General features: G+C 41.6%; 1 protein-coding gene across 3 annotated transcripts in view; it reads right to left on the bottom strand.

Moving 5' to 3' along the window:
* PJA2 (praja ring finger ubiquitin ligase 2) overlaps positions 1-22,589 on the bottom strand; it is a 1,087,778-nt gene that overhangs the window by 258,359 nt on the left and 806,830 nt on the right. The gene's annotated exons all lie outside the window — the stretch shown is intronic.

The raw sequence follows: 22,589 nt of genomic DNA, 5'->3' as shown, positions 1-22,589 counted from the left end.
GTTATATATGTAAATTGAACAGCACAAAACCACACACCAAGAAACATACAAGAAAAAATAAGGTTTGGCACTATAAGAAAAACAAACCTTATAATCTAAAGGTTAACCAAGAAAATTTCAACTACAAAAAACACACTTGCCGGTTCTATAAGCACGGGCCAACTAAAAAGGGCTGAGTTCTATTAAACAACACACACCTACAATACCAATCTATGAATAATCCTAACAATAGTAATAATAATAATGTAAAATGTAAATAACAGAGAGAAGAATCAGGATAAGGGTGGACTGCAGGCCTTAAAACAAAAACAATGGCCCCAGAGATCAACAGCAAGCAGCGGACACAGTCTAGACTGTGATTAACTAAGCTAAAGTAATCGCACACAAGTTTAAGAAAAAACAAGCTAAATAGTTATAATAGTGAAGAAAAAAGGATCAAACTTAGCCAGAGCCAGTTGAGGAAACGCCCGATCTGTTTAGCAGCAAATGAGATCTGAGGAATTCCACAGAGCATCATGGGATATGGAGTAAGCCACTAGCTAGTTAGGACACCTCAAGCTTTTGAAAGCGGCAGAGTCTGAACTGAGGATCGGTTCCGAACCCATCAGTAATGAATAAGGGTGAGACAGGACAATATAACATAGAAAGATTTTTTTCTTACAAGATTAGAAAGGCAAGGGATGAAAACGTACCAACAATGGTATTGTAGAATACAAAGGCATGTAAGATAAAGTTAATTAGGAAGTATAATGAAAATAAGGGGAAAAATTACCAACAACAATTAAGTGTAAACAATGGTATAGCTGTAGCAAAAAGACAAAAAGGGAAGTTAAAAAGATGAAGAAAAATATCACTTAACTGAATGTAACTCAAGAGCTATTGATGACCACATCTATTTTGCAAAACCACCAAATGAGATCTGAGGTATGTTAGGGGTTGGTGCAGTGTGAGTAGGGAGGAGCTTGTGACCTTTTAGGTGGCCATGAGCTACAGTAACGGCTGAGCTGGATCTGAGGATCAGATCAGAACCCAGCTGCTGAGGAATGAATGAAAACTGACATCATCAGATCACACATACGGTTATATGCAAGGGACCCATATGTATGTCCATGTCCATGTACACACACACACATACACACACACAAAAACACTTCCAAATGATCTGTTTAACAGACTAGCCAACATTGCTACACAAGTTATATCAACTTCTTCTTCTTTTGGCTTTTCCTGGTTAGGGGTCGCCACAGCGGATCACCTTGTCTGCTCATGACTGGCAGTGGAGTTTTACGGTGTCGAGTTGCCAGCCCGACGCCCAACCTTCCACAGAAGGCACACACATGCACACACCTAGGGCCAATTTAGAGTGTCCAATCCTTTGGGATGTGGGAGGAAACCCACGCGACCACAGGGAGGACATGCAGACTCCGCACAGAAAGCACGTCAGCCGAGGATCGAACCGGAGAACCTCTTGCTGTGAGGCGGCAATGCTAACCACTGCACCACAAATTCTGAAAATTCAATCCAGTTCACAAAAGAAAGTACAACTGTGCAAAATCTTACCATAATAGTAGATGTCTTTCTCTTAACTGTTGCAGTGTTCTTCACTTAAAGGATCCTCCTGCCAAGGATAGCCCAAAGTCCAACCAGTATATCACAGCCTTTAGATCTTATAGGTGCAGTATGTCGTATATGTATGCTCTCCGAGTTGGGTGTAGGGCATAAAGGTGATGAACAGATGTAATTACCCAGAAATTATCTGCCCTGGGAGGAACAGAACACCCCAAGGACAAAGGAGAACATGAAACATCCAGAAGAAAAAAAAAAACTTTCAGAGAGAAAAAGCAGCAAGAGCCCCTTGGTCAAGAGGGCAACAAAACACAGGGGAAAGAGCTAGAAAAGAGGGGGAAGGATGGAGGGACTGAATACTGCAAAAGTGAACAGAACTACATCAACTATTACGGTAAGATTTTATATAACTGTACTATGTCCTTTGATATCACTGAGGCAGTATTCTTCACTGAAGTGAGAGTACAAGAGCTAAGAAGCAGCCTGGGAGTAGAAAGGCACAGAAGAGCCCTCTACAAACACATGCAGAATAGCTCTGGCAAAACCTGACCTAGAAATGGAAACAACATCTAATTTATAATGCTTAGTGAAGGTATGAGGAGGACCAAGTAGCAACTACAACAATAAAAATGGTGTCCAATCCCTTTTAAAAGGCACCAGAAGAGGCAGCCACCCTAGCAGAATGTACCTTTACAGAGGAAGGAAGAAATAACAAAAGAAAATGGCCTTAGAAATCGAGGAGACAATTGTTTGCTTGGAAACAGCCAAGCCCAAAGTCCTGGAATGAACAGAAAAGAAGTTGCTCAGACATGAGAATAACAGTTGTTCTATCTAAATAATACCTGAGCTATCTATGCATGCCCAAAGTATGAAGAATCTTCTCACTGGCAGACTGTGGAGAAGGAAAAAAATGAAGGAAGTTAAATAAAAGTTGAATACACTGATTAAGTGATAAATGATTGATTACCTTGGGCATAAAAGGATTAGTGTGAAAGAAAACCCAGTCTCTGTAAGAGCCTGATATTCCGACAATCTCTTGGCTGAAGTGAAAGCAAACAACAGAAAAGTCTTACAAGTACAATGTTGCAAGGAAACTGAGCTAGCAGGTTAAAAAGGAGCTAGCATCAATTTTTCAAGTAAAAAAACTCGGGTCTCAAGAGAAGGTGGAATAGGCTTTTCTTGTGAACTTGATATGAAGGATGTCATTAAGAAACTGCTTGACCTGAAACAGAGACACCAAAGGAGGTTTCAAAGGCAGGCAATCAAGATTTCTAACAGGTGAGCTTTGACTGAAGAATATGCCACACCAACACAGAGCAGATCACACAAATAACAGAAAATCAAGGGAAAGCCCACTGAAAAGGGATCCTGATGGTAAGAGAGGCACCAAACAGAAAATCTTTTCCATTTAGACATAAATAATTTTCTGGTGGTGGGCTTCCTGGCCTCCTGCAGAACCCAAAGTATGGCTTCAGAAAAGAGGTGCCTGAAGGGGATCGAAATCTTATCACCCACACTGGCATTTGAAAAGTGGACAGGTGAAGATGGATAAGAGATCTCTTGTCTTGTGTGATACGAAATGGAGATCTTGTAGACTGCTGGGAGAAAGAGCCTAAATAAGTAACTCATCTAGACAGGGTACTATCTGTACCCTTAAAACCTGCAAAAAGCAATGAGAGGAGCAAGGCATTTGGTCTGCACCGTATGGTCAGTAGAAAGGTCAAAGGGAAAAGCAGAGAACTGAAAATGAGAGGAAGAAACAGAGAAATGTAAACATTTCCTAAACAGAAGGTGAAAGGGAATATGAATGTAGGCATCCTTGAGATCAAGAGAGACCAAGAAGGCCAAGAAACAAAGTCTGAAGAGACATCATTCTGAAAGAAGGGACTTTGAGGAAGGTGTCAAGAGAGAAAGGTCCAGAATTGGTCTATGAGTTCCATCTTTCTAGGGAACAAAAAAAATAAAAACAAACATCCCAGAGTAAAAATCCCTTTCTACTTGCGTGAGTGGAACATGCTGACTGGTGCCTTGATCCAACAGTTATGGCAAAACCTCTAGAAAATGAGAAAGCTGATCTGGAGGATGCTGTGGAATGCCTCAAAATGGGGGGAGGGACTTAAACACTATGAAATATCCCTGACGAATGACAGTACCCAAGAACCTGAGGTGATCTGTTGCTAATTTGGGAGGGGCAAACATAGGCAAAAAAAAAACAGGACCTGGTTCTGGGGGGGGGGGGGGGGGCAGAATGTCAGATAGAGACAGGGTTGCCCTGAAAGGAAGGTTTCTGAGACACAAGGAGTCTGAGCAAACATAGTAGAGGGAACACTTCCAGACCCCTTCTTACCTTTGGAAGGTTGACAATGCTGCCTACAGACAAGTGCAGATTTAGAAGGGTAATTCCTCTGAAATTTAGGAATAGGGGAGACAAAAATATGTTTCAGTTCCTGCATGGCCTTACCCTTATCCTGGGGAGACTTGAAAAAGGTCAGGTGCAGCTGTCCCAAATAGATTTTTATTATCCAGAGGAATATCCAACAACTTGGGTTTTTCGTCAGGCAAAGCCTGAAGGTGAAGCCAAGAATAACATCTCATCACAAAACCAAAGGAAGCAGTCCTGGAACAGGCATCAGCAGCATCACTTCATTTTATGGAGTGACAAGCAACCCATGAAGTGGACCCAAGCAGAGAAAGATCTTAAGTTCTCCCTTCAGAATCAGGAAGGTCAGATACAACGTTAGCTACCTAAGAAAGAATATTAAAAGACATACGTGGTCATACAGATTTAATAATTAATAGTACAAAAGGACAAGGTGGCAGTAATGTACACTTTTTTACCCAATTCTCCATAGCTAAACTGCTCTTATCTAAAGGAAGGAGCTAAGAGGATTGAAAAGTTATGTATCTTATCTGTAGACACTGAAACCACACAAGGATCAGCAGAAGGACACAAACAAAAACTTGCAGACCTCAGGCACCTTAAAGAACCTATCAGGGCTCTTAGGGGCAGGAGGCTGACAGTCTGGAGCTACAGAGGCAAAAGAAAAGGTATCCAAAAGAGCTGCTCAAACAAGAGGAAAGTACAATTGTGTAAAATGTTACCATAACAGCAGATGTCCTTTCCTTCACTGTTGCAGTATTCCTTATGATTGGGATTCCCTGCCTCGGGTAGCCAGACGTCCAGCCAGTATACAAAAACCCACTGTTGCTTTAAGGTACATCGTACATCACATGTATGCACCTCGCATAGCATAGAGCAATAAAGGTGATGTCTGGACGTACCATCCTCAGAACTGACAGCCCCAGTAGGAACACCTGTCCAAGGAAAACCAGTATATCCAGGAGAGAAATGGACCGGGGGAGGAGGGAGGGAGTGAATACTGCAACAGTGAAGGGAAGGGCATCTACAGTTATGGTTAGGTTTTACACATCTGTACTGTGTTCTTCCATTCACTGGTTGCAGTATTCCTTATGACTGCGAGAGTGCCAAAGCTCAAGAAAAAACTTGGAAGGAGGAAGGACCAGCAGAACCCTCTAGGAAGCCATGAAGGATGGCCCTACCAAAGCTAGCACTACCTCTAGAGATTCCATCCAACTTGTAGTGCTTGGTAAAAGTATGCACAGAAGTCCAGGTTGCTGCTTCTAAAATAGAGGTAGTGTCCAACTCCTTGAAAAAGCACAAGAAGAAGCCACAGCTCTAGTAGAATGAGCCATTACAGAGGAAGGAAGGCTCTTGCCATGAAAAGTATAACAAAAAGAAATAGCCTTTGAGATCCAAGAAGAAATAGTTTGCTTGGATACAGCTAAACCCAGGGACCCAGGATGAAAAGAAAAAAAAACTGATAAGCTTTTCTAATAGACTTAGTCTTATCCAAATAAAATCTGAATTTTCTATGCACATCCAAAGTATGCAGCACCCTGTAACTGGCAAATTACAGAGAGTGAAAAAAGTAGGCACATGAATAGACTGATTAAGTGAAAACTCGTTAACCACCTTGGGTATAAAAGAAGGATTAGTACGCAAGGACACCCTGTTCTTATGAAACACCAAGAAAGAAGGACAAGCCATAAGGGCTTGAAGCTCAGACACCTGTCTGGTAGAAGTAAAGGCCAACAAAAAACAGTCTTCCAAGAGCAATGCTGCAAAGAAGCTGAAGCAGCATGCTCAAAAGGAGCCTGAGTCAACTTCTCCAAAACAAAATTAAGATCCCAAGGAGGAGGAATTGGCTTCCTGGGAGGCCTAATATGAAAGACACCTTTAAGGAACTGTTCAGCTTCAAATCTAGAAGCTAAAGGAGGAGATAAAGGCAGACAAGCAGAGATAGCTGATAAGTGGGCCTTAATAGAAGAAAAGGATAGAAGAACAAGGCCAAACTAGCATTCAGCAATTCACACAAATAAGACAGAACCAAACAAACATCCACAGTAAGTGTATGCAGGTCATGAGAGAGACACCAAACAGAAAACTTCTTCCATTTAGATGAGAAGGAGTTCCTAGTATTATGTTTCCTGGCCTTCTGCAGGACCCTAAGCATGTCCTCACAAAAATGTGTCCATATGGAATCAAAATCCTATCACCCACAGTGTCAGTTGAAGAGTGGAAGTGTGGTGATGGTTGAGAGATCCCTTGTATTGTGTGAGTAGGTCCACCCTGTGTGGTAAATTGTGATGACTGCCCTTGACTAAATGCAGAACAACAGGGAACCAATGCTACCTCAGCCAAAAGGGAGTCATCAACAATATTTTGGGACTGCCCTGTTGAATTTTGAACAGGGCATTTGGAATGAGAGGAAGGGCAGGGTATGCATAAAGAAATATCCCCTTCCAGGAAAAAGAGAGGGTGCCCACCTTCCACACCAGAGTACTTGGGACTCTGGCACAAAATAGAGGAAGTTGTCTGTTCAGAGGGGAGGCAAATAGATCTACTTGAGGAATACCCCACCAGTGGACAATGCCCAGAAACATATCCCTGTGAAGCATTCACTAGTGGGATTGGGTTAAGGACCTGCTCAGAGTGTCTGCCACAATGTTTTGACGTGAGGGAATGTAAACTGCCTGAAGAGTCAATTGATACTGGACAGCAAGATCCCATACCAGGAATGCCAACTGGCAAAGAAGGCAAGACCTTGTTCCCCCCGTTTGTTTATATACCACATCACTGTGGTATTGTCTGTAAATACCTTGACAAGTCCTGGAGAGAGAGAAGAGAATGAAAAGCCTTAAGAGCCAGCAGAAGAGCTCTCATCTCTTTAATACTGATGTATTCCTTCTGTTGAAGAGGTGATCACACCCCCTGTACCTTTAGGAAGCCAAAAACTGTTCCCCATCACACTTCTGAAGTATCTGTGAACAGCTCCCGGAGAGGAAGGAAGGGGATGAAAAGGGAGCCCTGGATTTAGAGACAAATGCTGGATCCACCAGTGAAGTTCCTTCTTGAGACAAGGAAGAAAATGAACTACAAAGTGTAAGGGATGTGCATGTTGAAGCCAAACAGACTTCAGGAACCACTGAAACTTTCTCATTTGGAGTTTGGCCAGAGGGAGCATAGGGATGGTAGATGCCATAAAACCCAGAGCTCTCAAACTCCCTGGCTGTAATGGAGGACAGAGGAAGCAGAGTTTGAAAAAAGGAAATTAGTGTTAACGCCTTGGGAGGAGGTAGGGATGCCAACATAGGCACACTTTGAATCCTGAAACCAAGAAAATATGATCCTGAGAAGGAGTCAGAGAAGATGTTTTTGGAGTTTACTGTAAACTCCATGCTCTGAAGAAAGAAGAGGATCTCTGGAGAGGAGGCCTGAATCAGCAGATTGTCCAAATAAGGAAATACTTGGATTCCCTGAATCCTGCAAAAAGCAATCACAGGAGTGAGGCATTTGTTGAATACCCTTGAGGCAGCAGAAAGGCCAAAGGGCAAAGCAGAGAACTGAAAATGCCTGGAAGCAACATAGAAACTCAAAAACTTCCTAAAAAGGGGACGGACCGGAACACAGAGATAAGCATCCTTGAGATCCAGAAAAAACATATAAGAGGAAGCAAATGAAGAAACAAGAGTCTTAAGGGACAACATTTGAACAGTGGGCAGCTTCAGAAAAATGTTTAGATGAGAGAGGTCTAGAATTGGTCTCCACGTACCCTCTTTTCTAGAAACTAGAAACATTCTGGAGTAAAACTCCCACTGGGACACAGGCACCTCCTGACTAGCACCCTGAGTCAAAAGGTCTCAAAGTACCTCTGTGAGAAAAGGGAGTTGTTCCTAAGGAGGCTGAGGAATGCCCATAAAAGGCGGATGGGATTTTCAAACTGTGAAATACCCCTGGCGAATAATGGACAAAGGCCAACAATCCTTAGTAATCTGAAGCCAAACAGCCAGAGAGAGAGAAAGGTGAAGAGAAAGAGGAACATGGTTTATCTAGAAAAACAGACTTCTGAGTCCCTGAAGTCTAAGTAGCCTTAGCAGAAGGAGCTCATTTGCCACTCTTTTTGCTCTTAGTAGGAGGGTGGGATTGCCTGCGAACGAAGACAAGATTATATGGGTAGTTTCTCTGAAATTTAGGAACAGGAGAGACAAACACATGGGGGGCCTTCCCCTTATCCTGAAGGGATTTACACAAACCATTAGCAGCTTCCCCAAACAATTGTTTATTATCAAGAAGGACATCCATCATCTTAGCCTTGATATCATCAGGCAATGGTTGAAGTCAAAGCCAAGAATACTTCCTTATCACTTGAACCAAAAGCAGCATCCCAAGAAGAGGCATCTGCTGCATCGTAACTACACTTGATGGAATGACAAACCATCCGAGTAGTAGTCCCTAACGGAAAAAGCAGAAGTTTTACCCTCAGAATCTGGGAGATCAGAAATAAAATGACAAGCATGAGAAAGGAGAGCCAACAAATACCTGGACATACAGGTCTGATAACAGCCATAAAAGCCAAGGTGTAAACCTTATTACTTAGCCTTTCCATGGTTCTGTTTTCTTTCAGCAAAGCAAGCTCAAAGGCACACCATGTTTTCTTTATCAGAAGGCAGCAACTTGGGCGAAGGAAGCAAATGAGAGAGCTTGTCAGAGGCTACAGACACCACTGAGGGGTCAGCAGTAGAACATTTGTACAAAAAGTTACAGCAACCATGGCACCCTATAAAACCTAGCCAAAACAGGAGGAATAGCAGAATGTTTCAGAGATTCCATCTGTAACACCTCTTATGGATTTCAGAAACCTGGGCACAATCCCATTTAAAAAAATTCATCATCCTCAAGACTGTGTCCCCAAGAGAAATTTCTTCAAAGGATTCCTCTTCCTCTGACCCACAGTTCAAATGAAAAGGAATATGGGAAGAGTAAGCAAGGGATTCTTCATGAGAACCCACAGGAGAGAAATGAGGTTTAAAAGAAGGCAGGACTTAAATGATCTATGTAGTGTTTGACTCAAATATTTGGGTAGATTATAAGTGATGTATAATGTTTGCAATTGGGAGTATGTCAGTATGGTTTGTGATGTAAAATGCTTGCAACTAGGATTGTGTCGGTGTGGTTTGTTTTTATTTATAAAATGTATGACTGCTTATGTCGTAAGTGATGGTTTAATAAAGATCTTTATCATTTAAAAAAAGGGGTAGAAATTTAATAACTTATGTAATGCTGCTTATATTACATGATATAAAGCAATATATGTAAAGTATAATGTTTAAAGTTAATTTGTTAATACAGTTTGATTATTTTTTGTATAAATGTAAATCTGCCTATGTCACAAATGATAATTCAATAAAGTTGCTTAAAAAAAAAAGAAGAATCCAACTCCTCCTCAGAGGAATCTTGTCCCCCGAGCCTTTTAAGGGGAGTCGAGGACTGAGGGGAGGCTGGAACAGAAACCCCTTGAGGAGGTTTTAATGCCATCAAAGCATCAAACAAACCCTGAGAGAAGACCTGCCATTTACTCTGTTGATCCCCAGGAGCAGGAGAGAAATGTTTAGTTTTTTGTTTTTTCTTTAATGGGATGTCTGCTCTGTAAAACTTAAAATGCGCTGACTCAGGATGGCATTCAGTAACAGTAGTTGGGACTTCTTCCTTAACTAAAATCTGAGGAACACCCCTTGGAAATAATCAACCATGGTTCCCCCTGAATGTCTGAAATGGACGTCTGCAAGGCCTCATCAGACATGCTGAAAGCCAGATCCCAGATGATCTCCAACCCGGTCGTGACAGAGGAATCCAACAACAAAGTTGGGTAAACCTCTGGGCTCTCCATTGACCTTGGGAGAAACATGCGGCAGAGGCTGGATAGTGGAAGATTCTGGTCTTGGTTTCTTAACCTTTTTCTTCCCTAATGGCTTACCTTCAGGGTGGGAAGCATACCTCTCGACTGTCCAGATTTTTTTCCTCATATTTTTGGTTTGTGCTTCATAAAATTTGTGGTTTCTTGGCAAAATACTGAGGAATGAAGTCACCAAATAGTGATACACATTTGAGTTTCAGACTTCATATCTTTCTAAAAATGCATGTTAACATAAATCCTGTTATTCTAGCAAATTTCTATGTTCATAACAGCAATTTTAAAAATCTGTACCTATTTTTGGGTTATAACCCCCCATTATTTTAGGCTTTGTCCAGATTTTTACTGCTAAGAGGTTGAGAGGTATGGAGGGAAGTTCCTTCCACGGTGTCCTTAGTGAGGAGCTTAAGTTGCTGATTCTCCAGATACAAAGCAAGGGAAGAAAGCCTACTTCGCAGAATTTTTGGTATGAAAGCCTGACAGACAAACCAGGTTGTAAGGCTGTCAGAGACGCCTCGGCAAAATAAGCACTGTTCGTGGAGGTCTTTATGGGGAATCTGTCTCCTGCAGTGGCATTTACCCTTCCTGGATGACAGTAACCCCCAGAAGCGACCAAAAGTCAAGAAAAAAATGAAACCCCAAATGGGGTACTTATCTAGAACGGCTTGGAGACCAGAAAACAGGATGAAGATTTTTCAGACCGACGATCGAGAAATGCATTCAGACTGCCTGAATAGATGGAGGCATTCAGACCGACACTCAAGAGATGCATTCAGACTGATGGCAAAGTTGTTCTGCGGATGGTATGGCCATACGTCACCTTTATGCCCTATGCTATGCAGGGAGCACACATGTGATGTATGGCATAACTCAAAGCAACAGTAGGCTTCTGTATACTAAGCGAACGTCAGGCTACCCAAGGCAGGGAATCCTAATCATAAGGAATACTGCAACCAGTGAATAAGAAAGACATCTGCAGATGGCTTACGTGACTGCATTTATAAAACCTCATAGTATCTCTTTTGGATGTCAGAGAACTTGAAGCAATCCCATTTAAAGTACTCCATCATGTGAGCAAAAGTATCCCCAAAGGATAATTCTTCCAAAGGGTTATTGGGGATCAAAACTCTTCTTCCTCTGAGCCATAATCTACAGGAGAAGGAATATGAGAGGAGTAAGCTAGGGATTCCTTTACAGAATCTAAGTCCTCATCTCAAGAACCCAGTTCCCTTGCCAAGCCTTAAGCAAAATCCTGCCATTCACATTGTGGATCTTTAGCAATAGGGGTAATATGCTTTGTTTTTTTTGTTAAAGTGGGGTGTCTACTCTAACAACCCTTGGAAGTTCAGTCCCTTGCCATGATTCAATAAGAGTACCAGGAATCTCCTCCTGGACGAAGATCTGAGGAATTCTCATCAGCCCTTAGGAAATAATCAGCCATGGTTCCCCCTCAATGTCTGGAGCAGACGCATGTAAAGCCTCTAAGGATGTGCAAGAACTCAGATCCATGCCGGCCTCTGACAGCATTGTGGCAGAGGACTCCAAAGCAAGCACCGACGATTGCTGGATAGCAAAAAGATCAGGCTTAGACTTCTTGACCTTCTTGTTAGAAGATGGCTGTCCCTCAGCATGGGAGGATTATGCCACAGCACTCTCAGCCAACAATACGAAATGCTGGTTCTCCAAGTATATGGGCAGAGACAATAGAACAGTCATATTGAACAACTGGAACATCCACAGAGGTCCTCACTAAAATAATTCAGGGCACAAGTAACAAGTCCTATGCTGACAGCCCCAAGATCTTATCTCTGTATTCTGTCTCCTACAGGTTGTTGAGGGGAGAACTATTTCTTGCATACAAGGAATTCTCAGACCCCACTCTGATGGGCCTCCTGCATATCTGTAAAACAAATAGCACCAGAATTACCCATTCTAAAGACTTAATCCATGCCTGTGATATAAACAGGATCTGCTTGAGAGACAGGTATGTATCCCAGAGACTACCCCCTTCTCTGGAACAGGCTCCCCATTCAAGTGAAGCAGAGTTCCTCCCTAACCCAATTCAAGTGTAACTTACACAACTGGATGGGGAAAGTACAGTTGTGTACACTTATCATAAATGTAGATGGTCGAGTGTATTCACTGTTGCAGTCATCACACTTGGGTTATCTGCCTGCAGGTAGCCCTCAGTCAGCCCGAATACCAGAGTCTTGGAATTTCTGCACCGGATACTGTCGCCTCATCCATGGCGTCAGGTGGTCAGGAGTATAAAACATGCATACGACACCATTACATCGGTTTTTCTTGCCTCAGATATCAGGAGCCCCCAAAACAGGAAGCAATCAAATGGTGTGGAACACCTCCAGTAAAAAGTAAACACCATTTCCATAAGATATGACGAAAAAAGAGGATAGGTAGAAAGTAAAGAAAGACAGGGGGCTGGAGGGAGGGTCACCAGGACTGCAACAGTGAATACACTTGAACATCTACATTTATGGTAAGTGTACACAACTGTACTATGTTCTTCGTGTTTCACTGTTGCAGTCATCACACTTGGGTTGATTCCCAAAGCTGAGGAAGGGTGGAGGCAGTCAAGAAGTAGTAGGACTGGCTAGCAGGCCTTGTAAGACTGCTGTGGCAAATCCAGCTCTGGATTTAGAAAAGATAGGCAAGTGGTACTGCTTGGTGAAGGTGTGTACAAAACTCAAGGTTGCAGCTTCCAGGATGTCCCTGGTAGGGACTCCCCTGAGAAAAGCTGTAGAGGTTGAGGTAGCCCTAGTGGAATGAGGCCTAATCCCCTGTGGGGTAGGTTTTTCATGGTGTTTGTAGCAGAAATGGATGCAGTATGCTATCGATTTAGAAATGGTTTGTTTTGAAATGGCCTTGCCCTCTGCCCCTGTAGCAAAGCTGACTAGCAGCTGGTCAGATTTTCTGAAAGGTTTAGTCCTGTCAAGGTAGAACCTGAGCTGTCTGTGCATGTCCAAGGAGTGCAGGATCATTTCCCCTTTATTCTGAGGATTAGGAAAAAAGGTTGGCAAATGGATGGATTGGTTTAAAGCCACACTGGATACCACCTTGGGCATAAAAGATGGGTTAGTCCTGAGGAAAACCCTGTCCGCATTGAAGATAATGAAGGGTTCCACAGCCATAAGGGCCTGTAACTCAGACACTCTTCTTGCTGAAGTGATGGCTAGCAGTAAGGCTGTTTTCCAAGAGAGGAATTTTAACTCTGCTCTAGCAGCAGACTCAAAAGGGGACAGCGTGAGTTTCTCCAGTACAAAGTTAAGGTCCCAGGCAGGAGTGGGAGGTTTCCTTGGGGGTCTTAAATTTTTAGCTCCTCTCAGGAACTGTTTGATCAGAGGATGAGAGAAGAGGGGTAGGCTCAGTATTGTAATGAGCTGAGATGGCAGAGGCATTAATCTTAACTGATGAAAAGGATAGGGCTTTGTGGAGCAGATCTGCTAGGTAATCTAGGATTTGAGGCAAGGAGGGCACGACTCTGCCCTTCCCTTGAGACTGGTTCCAAGAATAGTACCACTTTTCTGAATAGAATTTCCTAGTACTGGGCCTCCTGGCCTCAAGGATAACATCCAGCACCTGTTTGCTGAGGGTTGCTGGTGATGTATTCAAGGAATAAGCCAGGCTGCCAGATTCAGGGTTTGCAGTTGAGGAGGCAAAATCTGTCCCTCCTGCTGGGACAGCAGAGAGGGGGTCTGCTGTAGGTGCCAGGGTGGCACTGCTGTCAGACTGTGTAGGAGTGGGTACCAATGCTGGCGTGGCCAGTCTGGTGCAATAAGGATTGTCCTTGGCCTATCCTGTTTGATCTTGAGGAGTACTTTTGAAAGGAGAGGCAGAGGGGCAAAGGCGAGAGATTTTCCCATGTGAAGAAAAAGGCATCAACTTTCCAAGCTTGGCTGTGGAGAATTCTGATGCATAATTTCTTTAGTTGATGGTTTTGGGGGGATGCAAAGAGGTCCACCTCTGGTATCCCCCATCTGTGTATTAGAAGTTTGAATGAGTTTGGTTGCAGTTTCACTCATGTGGGTCCAATTACATTTCTGCTTAACTCATTAACCCCGACTATCGTCTCATGGCACGCCTCTGTGCTTAACACCGAGCACGCTGTCAGATGGTAGGAAATGCATATGGTTACACCCAAGTGCCTTCTCCCAGCGCTAGTGACTTTGCATGCATATTCTAACTCCATTCGTGAAAATTAAGTTGAAAAAGTAACTGAACTTTGTTAGTTACCTTGTCAACTTAGGCTTCAGAGTGGAGTTTCATGTTGTTCATGTGTAACTTTACTGAGAAAATCGGCTTGCAAACCACCCTGTATTTTCCTCCCAAAGGCAAGCCGATTTAGGTTGCATTTCATTAAGGAACAAGTGTTAGCCAATCGGAGTCACCTATTTAAACACCTCCACCCCCCAACTTTGTTCCTTCCAAATAAATAGAGGGTCTTAGAGTTGATATTCCCTTTGCTTTTCTGCATTTATGCATTGTGACCACTTTACTTCTACATTCCTTTGTTTAGTGTGTCGTTACGGTAGTGTCACGGTCTCTAAAGAAAAAGCTGAAACCGAGAGTCATTGGTTTTTCACATCTGAGCCTGCCCAATTCTTCATTATGGTAAGATAGTCTAATTATACAGCTGCCGTCCGGTTTTTTTTTTTTTCTCATGCTGTGATTGTCCGGTTATAGACTGGCAGAACTGATATCCTGTCTACATTAGCTGCTAGGCATAACTTTTCAGAGGTTGTGTAAGCAATCTTTAAAAATTGAATCTATTTTGTCCAGCTGTCTTGCTTCAAAAAAAAAAAAAAAGTTAACCCTTCCCTGTGTTCACATTGGTTTATGTAGAGTGCTCCGTGTTACTTACAGTTGACACATTGGAGACATAGCTGAGGTTTAATTGCTAAAATGAGGGAATAAATGTAGTATGATTTTATTCAGAATGTTCGCTCACTAAAATATTTACGGATCATGTGAAACAGCTCACATTGCATTTATAGCAGAGATGCAGAAATCTAGAGCTGTAACGCTGCATATTTTATAGTAAATCCACAAAAGTGCACAAACACCAAAACGGATGCAAAGTCCAGCTTAAACACTTTATCGTTGTTATTACGCTATAGTTCGTTGGTTATTAGTTCGTTTTGGTTTTGGACTGAAAATAAAGCGTTTAAGCAGGACTTTGCATCCTTTTTGGTGTTTGTGCACTTTCGTGGATTTACTAGTTATTTTTGGTGCTTTTCCACTTGTTTTTGGATTAACTGCATATTTTATGTAAATCGCCAGTACTTTGTCTATGATCGGCCTGGGTTGAAATGGAGCCCTAAGGCAAACAGGTCAGTAGTGCTCTCCCCGATCTAGTTAGAAGCCCTACATACTCGTGTCTTGGCGTGGTTGCATGTAATCAGTACATCCTTGTAAACCTTCAAGCTAACTGTGCTGTTTCTCATTTATAGCTAGCTGTAAATCATGTACATTTTTTTTCTTGCGCATCACAAATTTATTAACGGTTAGTGTTTTGGGGATGTGTACTTTAGCTGCACCCTATGGTCTTATAAATGCATATTACTTTGGTGGAGGATAAACGAGTTGCTGACATATCAAACTAGAAGTGAAGCTGCAGTAAGGAAAAGCAGGTACTCCGTTTTCCATTGTATGGTGAAAAGGTCAGTAGGTCTTTTCTGATGGCGAACTGAAAAAGCAGTTTTATTGCAGCGGTAATAGATTATTACAGCACCGATTATGTGTTTAAATGCATTATGAACTTTCAGCAGCTTTACTATGTTGTGGTAGCATGTGTTTAATGGCAGAATTTTTTAAGGAGAAGCTGTTTACAGCGGTTTCAGTCTTCTGCTGGATAGGTCAGATGTGGTGTAAAATAAACTTTTCAAAGGTGCTACCATACCGTGTCATTATCTGCTCTGATTTGTTTGTGATTTCATACACAGTGACATTTATATTTTCATAGTTATGTGATTGGCTTGCACGTGAAAGCAGGTACAGAGATGTACCACTGTTACAGAAATTCTGGCCTTGATGTACTAATGACCACATTTATGTTAGTGCTGCCCAGTTCCGTCTTTATCTTGTGCTGCTGTCGATAGGCATACCCCTTGTCCTTTTGCAACCCATAGTGCACAGAATATTTTACTGGGTCATGTTTGTGATATGTAAAAGCAATGTATTGTAGTAGAGTTTTCATGAATGTTTCTCTTGATATCCTGCAAAGCACTTCCATTGAAGTGCCGGAGAGGGGGCAGACTGTCTGTAATTCAAAAATTATCAGGTCTGATGTGGGAGTACAGGTGTGCACTATGTAGGAATGGTGAAACTGTCTCACCAGTTATTTAGCTTGAGCTGGCCAATGTATTCGTAACAATACCTCGCTCTGGCATTAAAAAAAAAAAACACTCAGGATTATGCCTAAACCCATATGTTACACTTGTGATTACAAGCTGTCTCTCAGGTAGAACCTCAACAAAAAGGCAACTTCTGGGAACAGTCAAAGAATCCCCTCAAGATGCTAATATCTTCTAGGAAGGGCTAATGTAGACAAATAACGAGTGCCATAGGCACGGTTTAAAAATCAATGCCAACAAATTGCTGTACCCTGTGAAAGTTTGGCTACCTCAGGATAACACACCTGTAACAGTAGATCCAGTAATCTAGGATTTGGGGAAGTATATGTACAGTAACATGGCTTTCAACTAGAACATTTGTAATGTAGTATGGCATCTTGATCAGTGGAATTCATTGGTATACTGTACTGCACCCTTATCAAACCCATCGTTTACTACAATGCCTTCTTTAGTATGCACCTAGCCAGGGTAATCCTGTGGGCTAGGCTTGCAAAGGCTCCATGGCCATTAGTCTAGTACAGACCTATTAACTTATTTTGGTGGGGTGAAGGGGTTGCTTGGGTGAAGTGTTCATGCTGGTGGTTGCACATACTAGGAAATGTTACTGCAGGCTTGTTTGTGGAAATGTTTCATTTTGGGTGCATGTATACCTGGACATAATTATGAGGATGCTGCTTGGGGAAATAATTGATTGTGTGTAAGGGAAGTGCTTGTGCCTACATGGTCTCACTGCTGAAGTGACTGCTGGGCCAATTTGTGTCACATTGGTGCCAGTGCATACAGAATGCAAATAACTGGAGGGGTTACTGGGGACATAAAGAAAGTCAGTCTGCAAATTACATTGGGTTACATCACTTCTGCTTGTATTATTCTATTGGTGATTATACTGCACATACTAGGAAATGTTACTGAAGGGTTGTTTGGGGGAAACATTTCGTTTAGGTGCATGTATACCTGGACTTAGTAATGAGGATGTTGCTTGGGGAAATAATTCATTGTGTATCAGGGAAGTGCTTGTACATACATGGTCTGACTGCTGAAGTGACCGCTGGGCAAAATAGTTTATTGTGCCATTTTGGTGCTTGTGCATAATCAATGCACATATGGTTACATTACTTAGAATACAATACATCAATGTAATTATACTGTAATATGTCAGCATATAAGACATCAGATACACCACTGACAAATTAATAGTATAATGTACAATAAGCAGACAATAAATCACTTCTGCTTGTACTATTCTATTTGTAATTAGTAGTTACATGAGTGAGATAAAGGTCATCACTTGCTGTCTACTGCCAGCATGGAGCTACCATATTTTTTGTGCATTTTTCCTGGCTTTGTCAGTCATGTGTGGAATTTAGGTGGATGGAAGTGCTCAGTAACATCTAAGTGTTATGCTATTTTACTGAATTACTCAGGTTTTCTCCTTACTGATAATGAATCTGTGTTATACAACAACTGCACAAGGTAATAAAATGAATTCGTAGTCAACAGGTTATGTGCAGCAATTATCACCTTTGCCTGAGCATGCATAACTTTGCAGTACTGAAAGGAAGGTCATCATCACAATAGCAATAAGTGTAATTACAATATAGCAGTGAGTCATTATCACTTTTCTGGTAAAAGTCTCAGCTGCTGTAACTGTTATTCACATAAGTAGAAGTCGTTATCACTTTGATGAATGTACAAGCCAGATTGTGTTCATAGGTTCATACACATGAATATCAGTATGACAGTGGTCTCTCTTGGGAGACAGGGTGATGTATCAGCATACATTGTCTGTAGTTCATTTAGAGGGGATTTACATGTGCCTTTCTGTGCCCCTTTGTCAGTTACTATTCAGCTTGTGAGAAGAATGGAAAACACCCATGACTAAGTAGGGACCAGTATGGTAAGTAAAACTCTATTATGAAATGTGTTGTGTAAAATATATCTTTATGAGTTTGACAAATAACTGTGGTAAGGAGCTGGTGAAGATGCTGAGAAAGAACAACTGTTTCAAGAGAGTTCTAGCATGTACAATATGTCAGTAACCATCCTGCAATACTTTTTTTATTCTGCTTTTATCAGGTATGTGTAGAGTTCAGTTGACAGGGAGGGCTTAGTAACACAGAACTTGATCCCATGGGACCAGTGCTGAATGGACATATGTAAAGAGAAAAGGCATAGGTAAGGCAGACTGATGACACTGAAGGAGGTTGTGAGACTGAAGTGGTATCAGCTGTCTGAGTGGGTAGCTAGCACAGCTCAGATGGCCTTGCCTGCCACTGAAGTCCCATGCCTGTCCTGGGTTCATTAGTGCAGTGGCAGTCCTTACCTTGCTTTTTCTCTTTTACATGTACCCATTCAGCAGTATGTTGGCTACACCAGGAATGTGTATATTTACAATCATGTGTGTCTGTATGGTAAAACAACTGCTTCTGAATGCTGTACATATATCAGTCTTGTTAGGACTCATTTTATGGAAATTATTATTTTTTTTTCATATTTTGGTAAATAACTTTGCAAGGTAGCATGTCAGTGTGCCACGTAATGCCTCATTTTGAAGACGGTATTGATAGTTCCAACATGGTAAAAGAATGGTGCCTGTATGTTGTACTCATGTTCAAATATCAAAGTTTGTTTCGGACTTAGGTTATGGAAATTATGATTTTTTTTTCTTATTTTGGTAAATAACTTTGCAAGGGAGCATCTGAATGTGCCAAGTAATACCTAGTTTTGAAGATAATATTGCTGGTTCCAACATGGCAAAAGAATTGTGCCTGTATGTTGCACAGATGTGCAGATATCAAAGTTTGTTTCGGATTTAGGTTATGGAAATTATGATTTTTTTCATATTTTAGTAAATAACTTTGCAAGGGATCATGTGAATGTGCTAAGTAATATCTCATTTTGAAGACAGTATTGATAGTTCTAACATGGAAAAAGAACGGTGCCTGTATATTGTACTCATGTGCAGATATCAAAGTTTGTTTCGGACTTAGTTTATGGAAATTATGATTTTTTTTCATATTTTGGTAAATTACTCTGCAAAGGAGCATGTGAATGTGCCAAGTAATGCCTCATTTGAAGACAGTATTGCTTGTTCCAACATTGTAAAATAATTGTGCCTGTATGTTGTGCAGATATCAAAGTTTGTTTCAGATTTAAGTTATGGAAATGATGATTTTTTTCATATTTTGGTAAACAACTTTGCAAGGGAGCATCTGAATGTGCTAAGTAGTACCTCATTTTGAAGACAATATTGATCGTTCCAACATGGCAAAAGAATGGTGCCTGTATGTTGTATACATGTGCAGATATCAAAGTTTATTTCAGACTTAGGTTATGGAAATTATTATTATTTTTCATATTTTGGTAAATAACTTTGCAAGGGAGCATGTTAGTGTGCCAAGTAATACCTCATTTTGAAGACAATGTTACTCCTTACAACATGGTACAAGAACTGTGTCTGTGCACTGTACGCATGTATAGATATCGCAGTTTTAGTCTTGTACGATTATGAAAATTATACATTTACAGTACGTCTCATTATTATGCCCATATCTTTGCAAGGGAGCATGGTGATCACACAAATGATGCATCATTTTGAAGCTGACATTCAGATGCACAACTTCTACATTGATATGTAGGCTCTGTCTGTTACAGGTGAAGAGATATTATGCTTAGTTTATTTATCAATTATGAGAAATAATATATTAATAATATTTCTGTGAATATCTCAAGAAAGGAGCATCACACATTAATGGTTAATGTATCATTTTAAAGCTGGCATTCATACTAACAAATTAAATTCAAATTGTATGGGTCTGCATGGTACATTGACCAAGATATTGTGCTTTGCTTTTCCAAAAAGTTAAAAAATATGCTCAATATCAACATTCCTTGCCAAATATTTAATAATGACTTTGATATGCACTATCAACATTTACACTGTTGGAAAGGTCAGTGTCTGCTGAACAACTTTTGCATTTACATTTTTAGTCTAGCTCTTATAGTTAAAGAGTTATGAACATTTGTTTTCTGTATTGTATTACAAATGGATTTTCTGAAAATGAGCTCAGATTGCACTGTTGTTCCTATGGTGGAATTATGCAGGCAGCTTTCTCTGAGCTGTTCCGGAGTGAATGAGTTAAGTCGTATGCCAGTGAATTTTGTTTGCCTGGCAGGAATTGAGCTTGCAGGTGCACTTAGTTGCTTAAGGCTGTGTTCCACAGAGCCATGGCTAACCTGCAGAGTGGGTAGGAGTGAGTTCCCCCCTGTTTATGTACCACATAAATGTGGTGTTGTCTATCCTTATCAGTTGTCGTCCTGGCAGGATAAGGTATTTGAAGGCTGTCAGTGCATTCTGTAGCTAACATTTCTTTTTGATTGATATGCAGATGAATTTGTCCTGGGCTCCATTTGCCTTGAATGCATTTGCCTGCCATGTGAGCCCCTCATGCATAGTCTAATGCATTTGTTGTCAGAGTCTGGATGGTGAGGGGTTGTGAGAAAGTGAGTCCCTTGTTGTGGTTGCAAGCCTCTGCCCACCAAAAGAACTCTGTCCTTAGGCAAGGGATGATAGGAATCAGTGCTTCCAGGTCCTGGGAATGTTGACACCAGAGACTTTTTAAGTACCATTGAAGTTTTCTCATATGCAGTCTTGCATATGGAATCAGTAGAATACATGAGGCCATGAACCCCTAGGGCTTGCAGTATTTTTTTTGCAGATAGCTGGGTTTGGGTGGCCAGTAGTTTGAAATAAGTTTTCAAATAAACCTGCTTTTCTGGAGTGAGGAATGTCATCTGGGAAGTTGTGTTCAAGCTTGCTCCCAGGAATACAATCTTTTGGCTGGGTACCAGATGCGATTTATTTTCGTTGATGGTATACCCCAGAGAAGTTAGGATTCTCTTTACAAACATCAGGTGCTGAAGTAGCAATTCCTGACTGTCCGCCTGAATCAGGCAATCGTCCAAGTATGGGTAAATTTGAATATTTCTCTGCCTGGAGTAAGCAATGGCTGCAGCCAGGCACTTTGTGAATACCCTGGGCACAGAAGATAAGCCAAAGGGAAGTGCAGAGAACTGATAGTGCATAGAGCCTGCCCTGAAACATAGACATTTCCTGCAAGATTCCCTTATGGGGATGTGCAAATAAGCTTCTTTTAAGTCTAGGGTGACTAGCCAGGAGTCCTTGGCTAGCACAGGAAGGAACTGCTGGAGTGTAAGCATTTTAAATTTTGGTACCACCAGGAAGGTGTTTAGGGTTGACAGATCCAGAATAGGGCGCCGAGAGTTCTCTTTTCTGGGCACCAGGAACAGCCTGGAGTAGAAACCCTGCCCCCTTTGCTCTGTTAGCACAGGTTGAATAGCCCTGATACTGAGAAGAGAAAGTACTTGCTTTTGGGCCTCTGTCCACTGGTTTGGAAGAAGGTCTGGCAATTCACTTGGGGTTGGCAGAGAGTGGAAATAGAATCTGTATCCCTGGGATACAATATACTCCCAGTTTTTTGCATGCAGGGCGAGTTTTCCTCCTAGGGGTGCAAGTACTTGCGCATAGCTGGGAAGGATTAAGAACAAGTCATTGTGAACGTTTTCCATAGGGGGGTGGGCTTACCACTCCCAGTTTTTGAGGAGGGAGCACTCCATTGTTTAGATCTGTGCATAACCTGAAACTGTAGTCTTTGTGGTCTGTTGCCCCTGGGTTTGGGCTGAGAAGGTCTGGAAAGAACTGGAAAGGACATATTTTTTTGAAGGCCAATGCATACTGAATCTAGGTGGCTGTTCCTGTAAGAAATCGTTAACAGTTTGCATGGATTTAGCTTTTTCCTCCATCTTTTTAAGAAGAACTTCTACTTTAGAGCCAAACAAACATTCTTGGTTTAATGGAGCATCAAGTATTTTTGCCTTGACATGGTCTGGTAAGATTTGTTCCTTCAGCCAAGCATGCCTTCTCAGAACAGACCCAGTGACAGCAGCCCTGTAAGATGCTTCTAAGGCATCAAAACCACACTGTAAAGTATGTTTACCAATTTGGTTTGCAGAATGCATTAAGTCTTGTAAGTCCTTGTTTTCTGCACAATCAGGAATCAACAACATTTTTTGTTTAATAAGATTAATAATATGCTGCTGGTACTTAAACATGTGAAACTGGCAATTTAAAGCCCTGATGGCAAGAGTTGCAGAGGTATACACCTTCTTACCCCCATCTGTCTAGAGCCATAGAATCCCTGTCAGAAGGGGCAGGGTTTTTGGCTGTAGAAGCCTTAATACCTTTAGGTCCCTGGGAAATGGTCTCTGGATCCACAGTGGGATTTTTAGAGATTTTTAGGGAGACATTTGTGAGAGTCAGGTACTCTGTAGTATCTGTCAGGCTTTCTAGGGGCAGGAG

This window comes from Protopterus annectens, chromosome 2.part2, assembly GCF_019279795.1.
Source record: "Protopterus annectens isolate FY-2018-M chromosome 2.part2, PAN1.0, whole genome shotgun sequence".
Classification (NCBI taxonomy): Eukaryota; Metazoa; Chordata; order Ceratodontiformes; family Protopteridae; genus Protopterus; species Protopterus annectens.
This window is presented reverse-complemented; position numbering and strand designations above follow the sequence as displayed.